Source organism: Osmerus eperlanus, chromosome 23 (assembly GCF_963692335.1).
Source record: "Osmerus eperlanus chromosome 23, fOsmEpe2.1, whole genome shotgun sequence".
Lineage (NCBI taxonomy): Eukaryota > Metazoa > Chordata > Actinopteri > Osmeriformes > Osmeridae > Osmerus > Osmerus eperlanus.
The window spans coordinates 4,472,974-4,493,925 of record NC_085040.1 but is presented as its reverse complement, the minus strand read 5'-3'; the positions used below and the strand labels follow the sequence as shown (position 1 = coordinate 4,493,925).

General features: G+C 45.4%; 2 protein-coding genes across 2 annotated transcripts in view; one reads left to right on the top strand and one right to left on the bottom strand.

Moving 5' to 3' along the window:
• The window catches only part of LOC134009694 (leucine-rich melanocyte differentiation-associated protein), a 106,132-nt gene extending 89,867 nt beyond the window's left edge, over positions 1-16,265 (bottom strand). Inside the window, exon 1 of the mRNA XM_062449288.1 lies at positions 16,256-16,265. The gene's annotated coding sequence lies outside the window, so the exon portion shown is untranslated. The remainder of the gene's footprint in view (positions 1-16,255) is intronic.
• Positions 1-20,952, top strand: part of LOC134009692 (collagen alpha-1(XXV) chain) — a 112,681-nt gene that overhangs the window by 22,907 nt on the left and 68,822 nt on the right. The gene's annotated exons all lie outside the window — the stretch shown is intronic.

Genomic DNA, 20,952 nt, shown 5'->3' with positions numbered 1-20,952 from the left:
TGTGTCCACTCTTGACAACCTCAACATCACCCACATCTTTGACTTTCCCAGCATCTAAATGACAGATTGTAATCAGGCCCATTGTCATGGATGGAAAATGATGCTACTGTACGATGTTCTCTTTTGATGCACATTGCTGGGTTTTCTATGCGCTGTAGCGTAGCAACAGTAGAAAGCAGGATCCCCATTAGATGAAAGGCCAACTTTTTGTCAGCATCCCAAAGATCTCTTTGTGCTTGGAATACGTTTGATGGGGGCTTGTCATCTTCCTGGGAGCGCATGTTTGTAGCCTCACGGCTGGAAACCTTTGTATTAAGCCTGGGACTACGAACGCCAGCGCTTTTCTCTTCACAGCTATTTTCCTATGACATCCCAATCCGCTAAGTGAGGGAGTAAGCAATTATGAGGACCAGAATTGAGGGATAAGCATTTCTCCTTGTACATGTACTGTGATTGGAGCACGTGACTGGAGTGCTGTAAAGGTACCCGTTGCTGACGAGATTAAAATCCTGTCAGACACAGTACAGTCGTTGCTGCACCAGTTAAAATAGTAGCTGGCATTCAGCATCCTGCCAAAATCTCTTAACCCTCGTGCTGCCTTCGGGTCACATGACCCAAAGGTTCATAACGAACCATCGTTGTGTTTACCCAATTTTACCCAATACAAAAACAAATAAAAATAATTTTCTTTTAACCTTCGCAATGTGGGGGGTCTGAGACAGCCCAACGGTTAAAAGAAAATGCTTCACTTTGTTTTTGTATGCGGTAAAGTTGTCGCAATACGACGGTGGGTCACAATGACTGATGGGTCAGAACGACCCGAAGATAACACAAGGGTTAAACCATGGCTGGATTTGTATGCACTCCCCCCCCCCCCACACAGTCACAGCCTCTGGCACCCAATGTGGCAAGAGGTAGAAAATCATGCAGATAGGTGTCTGTGCGCGTGTCTGTGTGTTGAAGCGCTAGAGCAGCTGGTAACCCGGCCCTCAGTCTACAGTTTAGATGTCTGGCGCTAGACCCAGAGTCAGGAATCCAACCGTTCATCCACCCTTAGAGTAAAGAGGATATTAACAGAGCCCAGGTCTTGACTGGTGTCCTGTGTCAAAGCCACGACACACACACACACAACACAACTCTCTCTTAGGAAGATACAGGATTTGGAAATGCAGCATGTCATTCCTGATCACATCAGACCCAGTGATGGTTCGGAGTGAGAGAAAAGCATAGATCTGCATTCGTTGATAGAATGATGGCCTTGTCCTCTTACCTGGCTGGGGCCCAGACAGAAGCAGGTGGCAGGTGAATGAGACGATCCAGACTCCTGAAGATTATGAAAGTTAAACCTGTGAGGTAATTGTGTAGAGTACAGACCTTCAGTGTAATGTGTAAATACATAGCTGGTTGTTGAATGTCACAGAATAAGAATATTAACATAAGATTTCCTTATGATTGCATTTATTCCATCTGTGAATATGCTCGGATCCTGCTCAAAGCCGTCACTTTTACAGGATATAGTACCAAGGCAATAGGCCAGCATTGACTGCTCAGGTCAGATTTACCATTATGGAAAAAAAAACATCTGGAGTGAAGTTACACTTAATGAACTTGCCTTGAGATCTGACTGTTGAAAAGAGTGAGCATAGCAGACTGCAATTTGAACTGGCTCATGACTGCTTTGATTAATGGAAAAGAAATGACCCCCTGTTTGACGGAACACACTTCGATGGCAGAATTGACTTGTCGCAGCACAGAAATTATAATTAGCTCCTTTGGTCTCTCCAAATGACAAATGGTAAATGAAGCAATCAAGAGACGTCACATTGTTGGTTTTGACGCAAACATGCAATTTGATGCGGTCGCACGCAATTCATTCTTTCAGTGTGAACTCTCCTTTCCAAAGTGACACACAAAACCCCCTGCAACTTCATCCCGGCTCTACTTTCAACATCTCAGAACCCGTTTTAAATTTTTGTTTTAAACCAGACCAGTCAGCTCTTCTCGCTGCCCTCATTTTGAATGTATTTGAACTCTGCATCTGCCCACGCAGCACTCCCCCTCGCCTGACCCTCACCCCTGAACCAGCCCCATGCAAAGGGGACAGGAGGCCTGTCCCAGAATGCCTCAGACAGAAAACAGGGAGCAGGTGCTTTGCTTGGCAGCCAGGCGCCAGAAAATTACAGCTCTGTTCTACAGCAATGAAGATGCCATCCGGCTTGCCATGATAACCTCCCCTTGTCTCGTCCCACTCTTTGCACATGTCCTCACATCTTTGTCAGATGAACGTGACACACGCGCGCACACATTGAGCTCCCGCAGTTGATAAGTGCATCCTCATTTCTCTTGCCTTCTTTGATTTATTGTGAGATCCCGTTTCACTGAGTTGTCCCCCTGAGGAACTATGCACCCTTCTTATACAGTCAAAAGAAGGACAATGACCCGCGTCGGTTTGTAGGAGGTGCTCATGCCATATTTTGTCCAACAACAGACAACTCTTGTGAAAAACACACCTGTTCCTTACTCGGATATTACATTTACTGTTGTTTGCGCCGTCATGACACAACAGCCCAAAATAATTCTCTGCATGGTATTTTGATCATGCTGCCTGAAGGACACATGCAAGGTCAAGTGCCCACAGACATTTAACACTTGACACACAGCAGCACCCAGAGCAGCACCCAGACACAAACCTACACACACACAAACGCAGGAATAAACGCTGCACCTGTGCCAACCTAAAATGATCTGCAATTCTCAAAACACACACTTATCCGTTGCTTTGGGAACAAGATTTTGCCTCTCAATACTTACTGGAATGCACAACATGGTTGCATTTAATTTTGTTGAGTTTCTGATTACAGTTCAGACAGACTGTTGCGGGGGGGGGGGGGGGGGGGGGTTATGAACACAGGGAAAAGACCGTAAAGGTTTCAGTGTAGACAATGTTCCCATCTGAAACTGTGAATTAGATTCAATTTAATTCTGCCTGTGGATAGCCAACATAATTCTCCATACTTATGTAATAGCCACTACTGGGCCCAGAGCAGTCATTGCCATTTATGGCTTCGCTAATGATACCCATTTCACAGCCTGGTGGCAGGTTTAGTTCCTCTTACCTCAGGTGCCCCAGAGAGCTGCCTTACCTCTTTCACCCCTTTATTGGTGATTGTTGGGTGTGGTTGCCTTTGGCAAGGCACCTATATTCTCTCTCGTAAATATTATTGATTATTATTATTATTAACTGCTCCAAAAATGTTTGCACAACATAGGCAATGTGTCAATGTGATACACCAAAATATTAGGACGATATCCTAATATCCCACAATGACCTAGAGGATCTGAACAAGATAACCGAGGGCTTCTCCCTCAAACCATGGGTTGGGTCAGGGTAAAGTGGGAGGCAGGGAACTGCAGTAATAATCCACAGGGAAGAAAAAAGTCAGTAGAGAAGAGCAGAGCATTAGTAGAAGTGAAAATAATGGTAGCTAACTAGCTAGACGCAGTCACAGTGCGGCTCGGCGGCTGAAGGTGAAGATAATGGTAGCTGACGAGCTAGCCACAGTCACAAACATCACTATGGTTTAGGCACCAAAGGCTTGGCTCTACTCCATTCTACTTTAATTGGGTGTGCTTAATTTATTAATCTATTAATATATCTTATATATTGTTTAACTCTTTAGTATTAGACTTCATTTAAAAAGTAGTGTATAAATAAAATAAGATCCGTATATGTTTATTGTATGCACCTTCCTGCCACAGTAAATTCTGTGTTTGTGTAAACTTACATGGCAATAAAAACAATTTAGGCAAAAGATAACGGTAGCTCACTAGCTAGCCCCAGTCACTGTCACAGAGCGGCTGGGCTCGACTCGGATCGGCTCTGCACTGCTGCTTGGCACGGCTCTGCCGAAACAAATGAAGGTAGAGGGTAAGCTGACCTGCTAGTCATGGTTACAAATAGCAGCTTGGCTCGGCATTTGCAGCTCGGCAGTGGTGCTAAATGTGCAGGTAACAGTAGCTGACTAGCTCGGAACAGTCACGGTCGCAGTCATGTAGCGGCGCGGCTCGGCTCGGATCAGCTCCGCTCGGCTCGACGGGTCGGCTCTGCGGCTATGAGTGAAGTTAATGGTAGCTCACTAGCTAGCCACAGTCACAATCACTACGGTTTAGGCACATGCAGGCTCGCCTCTGCTCTACTTTAATTGGGTGTGCTTTTATATTTATATCTATTTGATATCTTACATATTGTTTAGCTCTTTAGTAGGCTATTAGGCTTTGTTATACATTCTACTTTTTTAATGAAGATCTGTATATGTTTATTGTATGCACCTTTCTGCCACAGTAAATTCCATGTTTGTGTAAACTTACAATAATTAGGCATAATTTAGGCAAAAGATAACGGTAGCTAACTAGCGCAATTACCTACAGTAATAGGCTCGGCAATGCTCTGCTCTACTCCACAAAGGTGAAGAAAAAGATGGTGGAGGAAGCTTTTGGAAAGACAAGTTGTCACAGCACAGAGAGTTGCAGAGGATGCACAAGCTGTGGGTGTGTCAGGAGATTTATTTATTTAGGGCCTGCCAGGGAGGAAGCCTGGTGGTTTTGGGAATCAAGAACCTTGTTGAGGTGAGGAAATTCAGCAGCCCATCAAGGTTGTCATTGGCTGGGTGTGGCAAGTTTCTAAGAAGTGGCTGGACAGAAAGGGTCAAACACAAGACAAGTAAAGTGGGAGGCAAAGCACCTGGAAAGAATCCCTGACAGTAACAGAACATGATGATGCTCTCAAGAGATCTCTTCTTAGCAGCCCAGGATGGTGTAGCTTTTCCTGATACTACATTCAACAGATAAGTAGAATACACAGACAAATAATCTGGGCTTTTACTTTGTGGAGACAGAGTTCAAATCTTAACCCTTTCCAGACAGACCATTCAAAAATGAGGACAAAACTGCAGTACCGATTTTGATGATTTTTTGCCATCATGAGCCATGTGCCATCAACATAGAATGATCCATTATCGCTATCACAGGTGGGTTTGTCTGTTTTTAGTTGGTCGACAGATTAGGTGTTTCAATGTGATCTAGAATGCTGCTGTGTTGATTTGCAAATGACAGCTCCACTTTCGCGGGTGCTCTTACATTTTACATGTAGCCTATTCGTTTAGCAGACGCTTTTATCTAAAGCGACTTCCAAGAGAGAGCTTTACAAAACGTGCATAGGTCAATGATCATAAACAATGAGATAGCCCCAAAAAACATTGCTGGAAGCCAAAACATGAGCATACATTGTGATAAGCAACCAAGTGCAAATTACCTTTTCTATTCGAATGATATCTCGCGCATTCCGATCCTTAGATGCAGTAGAATATACACCGAAGTGCGCGACGGCTTGTCAGTGTGCCGCCGCAATGAAAATGTATTCCTGTAAGAACTCTCGACATTTTTCCGCAATGTTCCCATCAAAGAACAGGTTCCAAATTTATCAAACTTAATACATTGATTAGTAAGAGTATGCATATGGAGAAAACTGGAAAACTAAACTGGTGATTGATTGTGCGCAGGTGAACGAGCCCGTTGCCACACCCCGTCAATTCCCTATTTTACCTTACTGTTGAAACGCCCATATTTTGTCAGACTTCACAATAAACGTATCAATTAATCATAAATGGCTAGTGCAACAAAAAAAACGGTGAAGAAGATAAACTTTACTGAATGTGAAATGGATATCTTAATTAGTGAAATAGGAGGAGCATCGTGGTTGGTGGCCTTATATAAGTTATTTGAACGTCCATGGAGTAATTTTTCGATTAACAAAAAAGAATGAATCAACCCGTTGTGCCCTTATCGGAACATCAAACTGTCATGCATGCACTTATTCTCTGCCTTTCGGTCACGCTGTGTCACCGTATTGCATCAATATACGGCCTACCGTATTATAAAAGATGGACGTAGTCATCGTGACGTCACCGATTAGTTTGTGAAACCCCGTTTTGAAGCCCCATTTTTGCACTTCTTGGTCGCCATTTGGGGTTTTTGGAGACAGAAGTGACCATATTTGGACGAGAGGGCGAAGTTCATCAAGCCATGCTGGCTAGATGTAGCATGATCTTATCCACTACTCACAATAGTTCTGGCTCTTTTTTTGAACTGTGAACTGCTTCAACCATTCCCTCTTGCACTAAGGGAAATGAGAAGAGAACCCTGTTTCATTCTACACTTCACTCCTATTATTGTACACTTTTTTTAAGTGTAAATGAGCAGCAGCAAATGTATGCTTTTTAATCTATGCAATCTTCATAAATAACAAGTAGGCCTATGCATACTAATATACAGAAATATCAGTTGTAAAATCTAGTAGCCTACACCCATGAAAATTCTCTAAATGTTTGGATGTTTGATATTAGTTTAAACAGTAGGTTTGGAGGTGAAACAAGAGATCTGTGTTGCTCATAAGCCTGCTGTGCTGCTCTGTGTGCCCAGGTGATGATCCAGAATGTTGAAGACATGGGGAACTGTGGTCAAACAATGATAGCATTCTTAGAGTCTGATCAGGACCCACCTTTGTCAGAAATGGAAAATGATCCTGACTCTTGCCTTTGGCCACTGCTTTCTGCAGAATCCATGGTCTTCCAGACAGGTTGGCATTGTGAATGTATGCTTTATGATGGCACTCAATGCCAGGAAATTCAGGGCTGGCCAAGAATGTGTCCCTTAAAAATATTTAAGGCAATAATAATTTTGCAATGTAGAAAGATGCTTCAACTGGCTCTCTCTCTCAGATGTTGAGGGCACTTTCACCCTGCCTTCACTGCTATAGTGTAGAGTTTGAATAAAACCTCTAGACATTCCAGCGCAGGTCTTTCTTTTCTTATTCCCTCTTTTCATTTCCAAACGTTTCATTTGTCGAACAAGCCTAGAGAGTTTCCCTTGAGGTAAGTTCTTCTATCATGTAGTCCCAGTAGTCTTTTTTTTCTGAAGAGAGACAAAAGAGAAGCTTTTGCCAAGGTTTCCTTCAAGACATGCTGCTTATTTTCTCAAATGGAGAAGGCACAGCAGGCCACACAAGGAGAGTACTTGACAAAAGGAGCGCAAAAGAAGGATAATAAACAGACGGAAACAGTAAGAAATGTGCTGGCAACACTCAAGTGTTTTGAAGCGGTTACCCTGCCGAAGATACCTGACATTGTTAAAGCATTTGCTTTGGTTGTTAATTGATTCAGCCAAAGGTTGCAGCTTGTTGGTAGAATATAGTGTATTTCACACAGAAACTTGTTCTGCCCTGTGCGTTGGACTTTGGATTTGATGTGTGTTTTTCTACAAAGTCAGGGTGTTGACAACGTGCCTCATTCAAGGCTCAAACAAATCTTTTTTCACTATGATAAATGATCACACTAGCTCAAATAGTAGCTAATTTTTCTTATCAGAATACAAATGCCTTTTATAGTATTGCTTTTGTCATTGGCGTATATTACTTTGAAGCTCTACCATGACACTGTTGTCTGTTGCATTGTGCCAAGGTTCAGTCACAGGTCACAGAGATGTTCAGGACCCACAATGCAGAAATCCATGGCTGACAAACGCACATCTGGTGGCTCAAAAGCGGAACTTTCAATCATGCGTTGCGGGAAACCAACATCTTATGCATCGTATTATGAGATTAATTCCCAGTGTGCCAAGATGACTAGCAAAACATTTTTTATATAAGGAAGTCTTTCTTAAAGTGACCACGAGCTGAAATGTAGCAAATGTGAAAATGCAATGTTATGGTCCTAGTCAAGCCTGTATTCAGAGATTGTCTGCATTTTCGTAGATTAATTTTTTTGCTTTCACCTGAAAGTGCTTGAAACACATTTCAGGAATTGTTCTCAAGAGCCAACAATAGTTTGTGTCATTAATACTAGGCACTTTGAACATAGTAACAGAATACAGTCAGTGATAAGGTTATTCTAAATCAGCCCACTGGCATTTGTGGTTGTACAGCCATGTTTTCAACAAAACAATAGGGAGATACATTCATAGCCAGAGCATCGTTGAACCGCGGTGAAACTGGGCTAGCTGTTTCTGAATTGTTGGAAGTCTAGTATGAAGTCTTATAAAATAATACATAATTTACAATGTCCTTTACAACCCTTAGATTTCCAAATCTCATTTAAACTATACAATAAGTAGCTTGTTAGGAAGTTTTCCATTGGATAATAGTTATTTTGAAGATGTGTATGGTCTGGAGTAAGGTACTACTGGGAGCTTCCTCTTCAGTCTCTTCATCTGAGTGAAGTCTTGTTGTATACCTGTGCCCACTCAACCTAACCCTAACGACTGCCCCTCACCCATAGCCTAACGACTGTCCCTCTCTAACAACTGACCTCAACCCCAACGACTGACCCTAACCCTTGGCCAAGCACTCTGACCCATCCCCCTTGTGGAGGTGTATGGACGGCAGTACCGTCAGAGACCATGGTTTACAGTTGGCGTATACAGTTTCTCTTGATTAATGCTTGTCTGGAAACATGTTTACGTCCTCCGCCTCACCGCTCATTAGCAGTCCAGCACGCGCTTCCTGTGGTCCCGTGTCCAACTGACATGGATGGGGCCTTTGTCCGAGAAGCTCCTTCAGATGAAATGGTCTTACGGTGGAGCAGCAAACCGCACGGGGAACAAAAGGATTCTTTCTCCTGCGCCTTGCACACACATTGGAGCAATCTCACAGACAGCTGTTTCCCTCGAGTCGAGGGTGACCCCCCCTCCCCTTTTCTCATCTCTTTTCTCATCTTGTTCTCTCTCTCCCTCTCTATCTCTCGCTGGCTCTCTTTGTCTCTTCCCTTCATAATCAAATGTTCTCTCTGTGAAGGCAGTGTACACATACAGTAAGGAAAATAACCCACTCCCATCATCTGCTTTGTTCTCTTTCTCAGCTGTGCATATGTGTCACCCCTAAACCTCAGCCTAACCCTAACCCTGTCACCCCTAAACCTCAGCCTAACCCTAACCCTGTCACCCCTAAACCTCAGCCCCAGGTGGGTGTGCCACTGGTGTGAAATGACAGAACTGTGGAGTCATAAATCGGAATATATTTAATCATCTCATTAACTGCAGGAGTTTAGTGAGTAAGAGGCAAGAGGGCACTCCAATTACAGAGTCCTCCAAGGGCAGGGTGTTGAAAATCCTCTCAGTCGGAGAGAGCTGGAGGCGCTGCTGGACTCCTGGAGCAGCCCTTACATCACAGTAACAACCTTGATTCCGGGTGGGGAACTCTGAGTTTATAGAAGTGGAGAAGGCAGTGAGAGATTAGTGACAGCGATCGTGCTAGACTGTTCTATTCCTGACCTTGGTTGTGGTCATTTGGAAATGTGCGCACCTGTGGGGGAGGCAAATGAATAGTTACACGAAATCACCGTGAATTGAGATGCGTACTATCGAAGAATATCACAATTAGGCTGTGAGACAGAAATATTACTTTTCTTAGCAAGTTAATTCAATTGGCTGTCAAATTTTCACTGCAAATTGTGTGTTGAAGCATTGTCGTGATAGAGTGGTGGAACTCTCTTCCTGTGAAACTCATGTCCCGAACCCCCCACGTCTCCACACACACACCATGCACCCAAAAAGCTCGACCACAATCATCTGGATTTTGTAAGGGCTATTAAACTCATGAATCATATCTGGATGGTTTATATCTGAAGGAGCCCTTGCTCAACGTTTACACGACACAATCTAACCAGGAATTGCCGACCATTTGCTCATATTTCACTCCTGAATGGAGCCATTAACTATTAGTTGGCTCATGGGCCACATGCATTTCATGTTCAATTACTGCAAGTTCACTTGAAGTTCAAAAGCCGGAGTGAAATATCTCATAAACATTTAACCCTTGTGTTATCTTCGGGTCATTCTGACCCATCAGTCATTGTGACCCACCGTCGTATTGCGACAACTTTACCGCATACAAAAACAAAGTGAAGCATTTTCTTTTAACCGTTGGGCTGTCTCAGACCCCCCACATTGCGAAGGTTAAAAGAAAATTATTTTTATTTGTTTTTGTATTGGGTAAAATTGTCTAAATACAACGATGGTTCGTTATGAACCTTTGGGTCATGTGACCCGAAGGCAGCACAAGGGTTAAAGAACGAACACACAAGTCAGTTGAAACAACAAACTGTAAACTAGAAAAACATAGATGCTATCTGCTCTGAAAGTGTAAGAATCAAGACTTGAAAGTGCATGACTAGAGAACCTGTTTACAGCTTTGGCAGTACTTTTTTGACTAGATTCTCTCATGCTAGCTGACTTAATCAAATCCATTATACATTTAAAGACCTACAAACTAACCGTACCTAATGCAGTCTGTAATACACACACTGCCCACAAGCATAATGATATAATTACAGTCTGCTCTGACAGTCTTCAGTTTGTCACAGTTTATTTCCCAATTGTGACTTGTACTTTATTTCCATGCCTTAAAGAATTAGGAGAGAACGTACGCAGGAGACCTCCAGGCCAAGCCATGTTCCATACAGCAGTCTAGCTCTGCCCGTCACGTGACTGGCCAGAGAAACACGAGAGCCAGGGACGCCCTGGAGCTTGGAAAAGACGGCAGCATCCTCAGTAATCCAGAGCGCAGCAGGTTCAGTGGTCATAAATGCAGAAAAAAGCCGTGATATAAGTGCCTAACCTGAGATTTACAACTCTTCTCAAAGGCACTCGGCACCGTTTAGAATGTGTGAGGAGATGTGCAAATAGTTGCCAGAGGTAAACTGTCTGGAGCTGCGTCGGAGGGTTGGGATAGGTATCAGATAGGTATGGACTCTTTTGCGTACAAGACAAGTTGCGTAGCTTGTCTAACCTTTAGTGGCACTGGCCCAAACAGAAATTAAAGTTAATCCTTTCTTCTAAAACGACCCATTAAGAACTTTCAGGTCGTTATTCAAGAAAGCTTTGAGAGAGGTGGATCCAGAATGACAGCTTACAGCTCTTTCCAAGATCCCTCAAGAAGCTCGCGAGACCATTCAACACAAACATCTACTGAGAAGTAAGGCGTTCGTCTGAAGCACAGCCACACCACCTTTCATCACCACCTTTGCTATATTCTGGCACAGCAAACATGGCAGCGCTATCCTTCATCCATTATGGTTACATGGAGATTTATAGCAGCACACCACACTCACTCGCACTGAACACAAAGCATTTATATTCTGGAGATCACTATAAGCAGGCGGCCCCCAGAATGAATCACCTACTCTTTTAGTCCCAGAAAAAACATTTTAACTGCAAATTGGATCCATGGTTATGGCAGGTAGGATTTGCCTCGTGAGAGGAGGAGTGCAGAGGATAAGTGACTGAAGGTAAACAGTGAGAGAAATGATTGGAAAGGAGCTCGTGATTGAGTCCTCAGCCGGTCTGTAAAAAAACACCAAATGAACCGAGTTGTGAGTGAGGGTGTGAAGCTGGGAGGGCTGAAGACCAATGGACTGAAACTCCCCTCTGCAGTTCCCAAATGAGCCCGCGCCAGAACACGAGCCAAGCTGAGCTCGCCGCAGCAGAACGAAGCTATAGGGAAGTATTGAATGAACAGTTATCGAGGTGAATATGTGACTCTCAGGGGAGATGTGTCCCAGAATGGGCGAGTCTGGAATTCATCAGAGAGAATATTTGAGCGCAGAGCCTCGCAGCTTGTGAGCGAGCTGTGGGTGAGGAGGACTGGGGACGTGGGCCTGGTATCATTTCCCCAATCGATTGAAAGCGTCAACCATGTTTTTGCTTGTTCAATGGTCACCGTGGTTCAGGCGTGTGACGCATATTTTTCAGCTCTTCTGAAGGGCAGTAATACAAATGATTACATTCCCCACATTTTCTTCCATTGCTGCTAGGAAATGACTCGTAAAGTAAACTGTATGTATGATTCAGCAATAAAACAAACACAGTCCTGCAATCAAGATGGCAAAGCATGGTTTAGTATGATTAAACTCTAATTCAATTAGAATTTGAAGGGTTGTACTTAACAGCCATCATGAAGTTATTTATGGAAACTCAACCCCTTCGTGCGGTGGAGGCCCCATTATGTAAATGCATATTTAATGAAAATAAAAACAATCATTCTGATCAAAGGGCACTTCCTACCGAGGGAGGCATCTAAACAAGTCTTTGAAGAGGCAGCAGTATCACTGGAGCTGCCTCTACAGACGGAGAGGCAGCGCCTGTAGAGGCAGCAGTATCACTGGAGCTGCCTCTACAGACGGAGAGGCAGCGCCTGTAGAATACCGGTTCTAAGCAGCGAGGAGGCCTTGATCCCTCCCACCCCCAGTACAGAACCCTGACAGATCTGGAACAGTTCTATGATAGAACACCACCGGTGCCGTCAGCCACCGTTTGGTAGTCACACACCGTGCAATTAGCAATCTGAACAGAGAACAAAATGAGATGCAAACCTAGGCGGCGCATTCTCATTTTACTGTCCCCTGAGGTGTTTATGCCATAACAGAGAGGTGGCAGAGAAAATCACTGAGACCACACTCTCGGCTGTTTCCCGCTGCAGTGCGGTATCATATTTGACAATATTTTTCCCTGAGCACCCCTGAGGGTGGAAAAAAAGAGGACTCTAAATGTCACAGGACAAAAACGGGTTGTGATACTATTAGGAAGGGCTTTGTTTTTTAATGCTGACGTGTGCGACCGGCAGATCAAACGCAGACTTTTTAATCCCAGGCTCTTCGTTGTGTGGGGGCATCTACCATGCCAGTCAAGCAAAGAGCAGACTGCAGCGAGCAGGGCCAATCAGAGCTTAATCTCATCAATCTGCTTGATATGGTCATTAGGAGAGAGGGATTGCTGTAATGCACATGATCCCTATAAGCTTCTCATTTGGCCTCAATGGTCTCATATAGACCTAGGGTATCTCGATGAATACTTTCAGGGTGAAAGCATTCCCCCAAAAGTTCCAAACTAGTAAACTTAGAAGGCTAATTGCGTGTTCAGTACACAGGCAAAATGTGGACCCTATTATAACCATAAAATAATCATGTTCGCTGTGTGGGGGAACAGCAAGCGGATAGGGCTATAGGCAAAAGGCCAGACTGAAACCTTGGCTCTCTCTGTGACTTTAGGCTCAGTGGTAGGCTTTTGTGTTCACTGTGATGTGTCTCCTGAAACCCTGCCTTCATCATGCCCTACACCCCCCCCCTTCATAATATTTCTGTTTTCCTCCCCTGACACCCGCCTATCTCCCACTTCTAACTCTTCCATCTGGCTCCCTCCCTTATCCTGTCAGAACCAACATCACTTCATGCCTCTCACTTCATTTTTCCGACTGTCCTCCATCGTTCAGCCTTTCCTCTCTGCTTCCTCCTTGTCTCCTCCATCCTCTCCTCTTCTCCTTCCTCTGTCGCCATGATCCTACCATAGTTTCCCCCATAATACACTCCTCCCTCTCCCTCCCTCCCTCCCCCCCCCAACTTCCCTTCTCCCCTCCATCTCCTTCTCCCCATGGTTCCCTGGCATGGTTCTGCCCCAGGGCGCTGATAATGGATGCCACCTGTTAGGCCGGGTGCAGTAAATCAGCGCCCGTGGAGGAGTGATGAGGGAGCCCCATACAGGCCCCTCAGGGCAGGCTGGGCAAGGCATGGGACTCAGACTGAGCATGGCATGGGGCTGGCGCGGAGCTCTGGGCCTGGTCCTCATGCACCCACACTGGAAAGCTAGGCAGGGATGGGGGCTAAAGTTTAAATAACCTCTGCTTCTCTGTTGGTAGAGTGAGAAAGAGAGAAAGAAAACAGAAAGAGCTCAAATTCTGAGGGTTTTTGTGCCGTTTGACTCTTATTTGCTACATCAAGCATTCCTTAAAGGGTGTCTCTCCTTGCTCTCCAAAGCTGTAAACCTTCTCAGTGGACAGATACTCTGTAAGGGATACGTGTCTGACGGTTAAAAGATGAGGACATGGTCGGGGTTATAGGGTGCACCACATGAAAGCACGTCCAGCGGGATGCACTCTGGGTAAGGGGGACAAGGTCAAAGGTGAGCTCTCTCAGATGGCAGCAGAACTTGACAGCTTTCGGCTTTGCAGAGCTTTGATATGGGAAGCTGCCCGGCGGTGTTGGCATGCCAGGGCCAGCATCCACACGCCACCGCCTACGTCTGGCACAGTTGTCGCGTCAGGTGCTTGACTGGGACAGGTTATTTTTAAGGAAGGGAAATGGAGATTGGTGTGTGTGTATGTGTGTACGGTATGAGGACATGTGCTGTGCTTCACTCACCCTGTGTTAGCGTAAAACGCCTCACCCTAAAGTAAACGACTGAATTTAGGAACCTCCCACATGTCTTTGTTTTCAGAGAAGCATGTCACTGGCCCGGAACTTCTGACAACATTATGACCAGAATGTTCAGTGAGGAAGGCTAAACTGCAGCATATTCGATGGATATTTTTTGTCATAGCAGCATATTTTAAGCTGACAAACTCCCACTGACCAATGCAGTCCACATTAGTACTGGATATTGAGGCCTGTACCCCCCCCCCCCCCCCCAAAAAAAAGAACTTATCCACATACCTTAATCATTTCTTAATTGAACCAAGTCTTTAATCACTCACACAATTCAGAAACAAAGGCACACATTATGCCTTGGTGGATAGAGCTATAAAGCTGTAAAGCATACAGTACTAAACCAATATTTTGATTACATCCATCTCAGGGCACTTGTGCTCAACTGTTAATTACCCCCTGATAGGTCTATAAAGGAACAAAGAAGGCTCCCTTTACCCTTAAAATGGCCACACTGAGGCTGGCCTCTCTTCTAGAAGGTACACTATCAATTAGTCATCAAAAATCCCCCTGAAGGAAAACAATTAACCTTTATGTGCATCAATGTTTCATAGTCACTCGCTACAACCCTGTGTGACTCGCTCTGGCAGATGGGAGTGTGGATGTAAAAGTGGACCGGCAATCATTAGTATGCTCTCTGTCCCTCTCCTCCCCCCTCGGGGTGCAGTGTCGGGGGGAGTTGAAGGCGACTGGATTAATGAACGCCCGTGGGCCGGCGTTCTGTCATGGATTATTCAGTTTATGTGGGGCCGTCTGCTCATTTTGTTTACCCAGCGATGAACATTACCCATTACCACCTTTCACCCCCCCCCCTTTGATAGATGGGTACGTAACACAAACAAATTCACAGCGCCGAACTCAGAGACTATTAAAGACAGCAAGAGTCATGTTTCTTGGGACACTTTTAAATTCGCACTGAGTGAGACGCTCCATTAAGTTCTACAAACACCGCCGGAGGCCAACTGTTCTTTACATCCGACTGGCATCATTTTAAAATAGATAATCATAAAGAGACCATATTTTGTGAAAGTTTTGTTCCGAGAGGTTTTCAAAGAAAAGTCTGACAAGAGTTCCGTAAAACGTTACAAATACTTGAAATGCAGTCACTCTGGATAAGAGCGTCTGCTAAATGACTAAATGCAGTCCAGTACTTGGAGAACAAAATGCTGCCAATTCCAGACTACGTGTAAAAGCACGTTAACAACACTGTTAAAGGTTTGCTGCAACAGTTGCCTGGGGCTCCCGCTTCAACCAATGGCGTCTGTTTTCTCAGGCTGGTCATGTATGACCCAGCAGTGCCAGCATTGTCCCCACTTGCATGTTCACAAGCCCAGAGAAAAGGGATTGTGTCTGGGACAGGCAGAGGAAACTTTTGGTTCCTCAGTGGTGGAACTTAACCAGCACTCTGTTATCACTTCAGTTCTCAGCAGACACCATCATCCAAAGACAAGCCATCAGATAGTGGTCTGTGAATGGAGTGTGCCTGGCTTCACAGAAAACCCTGACATTGCACTTTACTCTGACAGACTACTTTGTGTTCCCCAAAAGTGTAATTATTGTCCTGGAACTTGGCTCTGTGGTTTTTCACATGGACATAGGGAATACATTGAAATTGATTGCCGTCTTTACGAGGCACTTTTTCTTGCCTTTTACATAAAGGACCTATCAGAGAAATCAATAAGTGTTCAAATGCAGCAGGCTCTAAAAAAACCTAACCAACCAAGACAGCTTCTCTTGGTTTGGGAAGAGAGACTCTACCCTTGCAATTAACAGGAGTGATTAAACAACATTGGACATTATTGGACTCCATTTTTCTCCTCTCTCCTTATCTTGTTTGCGAGCCTGCCCTGACTCATTAGCACAAACACAGTTTGCCTAGCAGGAGCAGCCATGCGAACAGGAGAATGTCCCAGCTGACAGAGGCCCTGTCGCCTCACATCAATCCTGCCCACGATGATAAAAAAAACTGCCGGCTTCCGAAATTCCCAGCAATTGGAATGTGCAGATGGATAGGCAATAGGAAGAATAGACGATGGTCCCTCCGTCTCTCTGTCTTTCCCCCCCCCCCCTTCTTGCTCTCCTTCTCTCCCGTGGGGGTGTACACGATAAACAGACGCTGTTGAAAGGCCTCGGGCTGCGGCGCATGAAAGAGAAGCGACCGTCGGACTCAAAATGGCTGCTGACTAGCAGTGTGGGTGACAGGGTCACACTCTGACACTGCCCCTCTTTGTGGCGCGACGATCCCGTCTTGTCATTTTGCCTATTGATCATGGCAGCAGCAGCCACAGTGTGTTTAGACAGCGAGGTGCATACTGCTCTAAAGGACTCCCCTCTTCCTCCAGTATTCATATGTCCTTCTACTGCAATATCGGGCATGAAACACTTGGGAGGGTCATAAAGGGTGGGTCTATGTGGACCAGGTTGTTCCAAGTGGGCCTGTCATTGCTGGGGACAATTTAAGTCGACCAATGTGCTTTTCTTTTTACCCAACCTTTTGTCATTTCACATACAGTACGCCATCAAGGACATTCCACACCTCTATTCAGGAACATTATTGTGTTCTTGTCACTACGAAAGCCCCCACACCCCACCTCCACACCCCACCTCCACACCCCACCTCCACACCCCACCTCCACACCCCACCTCCACACCCCACCTCCACACCCCACCTCCACACCCCACCTCCACACCCCACCTCCACACCCCACCTCCACACCCCACCCCCACACCCCACCTCCACACCCCACCCCCAATGCCTCCAGCTTTCTAGAAGCAGTCTACCTCTTAAACCCACCACCACCTTCCTCCCCACACACAAAAATGGAACTCTTGCCAAGACCGGTAAATGTGAGAGGAGAGTTTTTTTCAGTGTCAGCAAAACAGGTACTTCCAGAACAAAGGCCATCAATTTTTTAAGTCTTTGTGGCTGAGCAGTTGGGCTTGCAAAATTGGGGAGGGTCAAAATGGAAAAGAATTCTCACAATAAAGAACCTACAAGCCTCAGACATGGTGTGCTTGTTGGTTGCAACATCAGTGAGAAACACTTCCATGATGTGCTTGGATTACCTCAATGTCCTTTAAAATAAAGTACCAATCAGGAAGCGAAAACCAGAGAAAAACAGTGTGTCACCATATTAGTTTAGTCCATGTACCAATTATCACAGACACAGTGTGAAATGTGTTTCACTAGGTGGTTCTAATGTGTATGAACTTGTAGAGATGCTGATTCGGTAACGGGTGAACGCGGCGGGTAAGCATTCAGCTGAGTTATTTTGCGAACAGTTACGTGATTGGCTCCTTACAGGCGGAATGAAATGATCAAAAGTGATTGGAGGAAACTGCGGCACCAGGGAGCGTCTGTCTGTAATAAGGCCTTGTAGAGGAAGGCTGCTACTTTATTTGTTTGTTTACCAGAGCGAATGAATTAAGTGGCGTTTATTTGAACTGGCTGCCAGTAATTACCACCACCTTACGTCGCCCCTGCGGAATACATTTTTGCAGTGTCCATGTTTACAACATGCAGTTAGAAGGGGCTGTGGGTGGGGAGGAGCAGCGGGGAGCCAGGGAGCAGGGAGGATGTATGGAAATATATATTTCTTCCCCAAAAGAGGACGTTTGTGGTTCTTCGCAACTCATTTGTGATTTACAAATGATCCGTGTGTGTGTGTGTGTGTGTGTGGGTTTCCTGCTTCGGACGTCTCAGTAGGGGGTCATCACAGCCTGGTCTCGGCCTGCTTTGTTTGAAGTCACCTGAAGCGATTCATTAAAAGTTACGGGTGGCACCAGGAGGCTCTGGGCAGGAAACTAGAGCGGTATGTAGTCCGGTCTCCTGTGGAAAAGACCAAGAGCCTCCATATTGAAGAAGCACCTTCCTGCCTGTGGATCTGATTTGACAGCAGACTGACGGATCAAAGTCTCCAGAATTGCGAGGTCTGATGTGTAACAGGTCTAATAAGCCACTGCGAACCTCCTACAGCACCACACTTGTGCTGGAGCCAGACATGAGTTTTTTTTTTTTTTTTTCTTTTTTGTCTGGAAGTCGAGGTGTTATGAAGACCCCTCAGAGACCCACCTGGATGGTGGAACAGCTGCCGTGAGGGAGCTCCAGGAGGGGTAACCAGAGAACCTCCACCGTGCACTCTGTGTACAAACGGGCCCTTTCAATTACTGCACTGTGGCCCCCAAGCTTGTGGATGGCATTCCATCAGAGAGGCAAGCTGTCCAAACAAATGCCCCCCCGCCGTCTCCCTCCGTGCATATCGATGGCAGCTTGTGTCTGTGGTACGCCACTGCACGCATGCAAACACACATGTACGACATCCCCAGCCAAACAGTGGCACAGCTAGTGCCACACAAACGCACACACACACACCAGCTGGGGACCTGTTAACAGCCGAATGGCACCAGTCTGTCAGTCAACACAGCTACGCTGCTGCGGCAGCACATTTGCGCCGCCTCGCTTCCAGCCGCCCCGGGTTTTCAGCTCCTACTCTGAGGCGACGCGACACATGGTCCGCGCGCCAGCCTGGAGCATCCCTGACTCCTCCGAGCTCGTCAGTCCTCAGGTCGCCGTGGTGCCGCTCTCACCTGCTGTGTCCCTCGAGGGAAGGCTACTGCCCATACAGTCATACCCCATGACTGTATGTGTGTGTTTGTGGTCCTTCGTGTGTATGGTTTGGGAGGTCAGAGTTGAAGGCGCCTGTAGCCGCCTGTTGTTTCCAAGGCTTAGTGCACATTCCAGCTCTATTTAGGGTAAATCTCAGTCGTATTCAAACATTCAAACCATCGCTGCTCTCTCCTTCAACCCATGGTGAGTTCTGTGTGGTCTCGTCCCCCCCAGAGACACATGCTGAAGATGACAGCAGCGTATTTAATTTCATCTGCAGTGATTACACCAGAATCATAGGATCGAATGAAAGGATGAAGTGGAGGAGGGTCACAGAGAGAACCATCCAGAAAGAGCAGCGTTGATTCTCAGCAGATGCTCAGGCCTGTCAGAGCAGAGGAGCATCTACAGTGATGTTCCTGCAGCTCTGAAGGTACCAGGGACTCGGGCTGGCAGGAGATAAAGATACACTTGATGTCCTGTGTGTGTGTGCATGTGTGTGTGTCACTTGACATAAGCACATGTACTAGATCAGTGGTTCTCAACCCTGGTCCTCAAGTACCCCCTGTCCTGCACGTTTTAGACGTTTCCCTGCTCCAACACACCTGATTCAAATGTATGGGTCGTTATCTAGTTATGCAGAAGCCTGTAAACAACCATTCATTTGAATCAGGTGTGTTGGAACAGGAAAACATTTAAAACGTGCAGGACAGGGGGTACTTGAGGACCAGGGTTGAGAACCACTGTACTAGATGTAGATCTGGGATTATGATTGTAGTCATTCATTTTGACTGTATGTGTCTTGGCCCCAATGTTATGCATATTGTATTATAGATAATGAATTGACCATGATGGCCAAAACTCGAAATCCATTGGCAAAGTTTAAAATATCTATGTCATTGTCTGTAATTTGATGAGACACTGAAAAGAGTTCCAACAGGAATGAGTTTTGTTGACTTTTTCCTCCTGTTCTCAGCCTCCTTCTTGTGTGTATATCCAAGGATGGCTAAACCTCTTTGAATCAAAAACACAAATTTGACCACCTGCCATCTCCTGTCATCAAGTCACAGCAAGGGCAAGATTAGTGAGGCTAGAAGCCTCTGCGTTCACAAACGGCCTCCTCACCAAGCCTGTCGTATGCTCCACTAGTTTGTTTATTTCATTCTGGTTGCCAGTTAAGCGAGGCAGTAATTTTTCTTTTTTAGCTCTTTTGTTCATCCTGCTTGTTTGCACATTGTTGCACTTTGGTGCAAATACCTTGATGAATCAAGCCCAGATGTGTAGCCTGGGATGCCAGAGTTAGACGTTGGCATTGGTTCCCTGGCTGGCTACCTCTCCGCTCAAATAAATACCGTCAAAGTCAAACACGTCAATGATTTCTGCCTCCCAGGCCAGAATCAACAGCCACATGCTGCAGTGTCCAGCAATTACATATCTCAAAATTAATGTCATTATGAATGCTGACAGGAAAAATGGAATGGAAGTGTTCTCTGGTGCCGGGTTTGAGCGAGAACTAATGGTTTGCAATGACTCTTTGAAAAGGCGCTCTGAAAGCTGACACCCCCTAAAAAAGAAGAACAAATATTTTGGCACGCCTTGCTTCAGAGGGGGCCGTTTAAGGCCAGATGAATATCCTTTCTGACAATCACAGTGGTGAAGTGGCAACTAGCTAAATACAATGACACACACACACATGAAGTACTCATGAGGTTGTACTGGATGTTTAGGGGAACCACTCTGTGTGCTGAGAGGAATGTACAGTCCAGTTGCCAGATCTGGCTTTCAGCACCTGGTAGGAATACCTGGTGGTAAAGCTTTGCAACAGCACAGAAGGCTTGTCAGAGTCAGTATGATTTCCCTCCAACTCAATAACATGTCTAAAGTAATCAAAACATTTGGTTAAGTAATAATGAGTGTCACAAGAAGATGCTATAAGTTTGAGTGAGAAACAATTTACAACATTATCATATAAATAGAAAAGAAATCCAGCTTCATTTTGTATGGCAAGTGGGCTCCATTCTTACAATTCATGGAATAAATTTA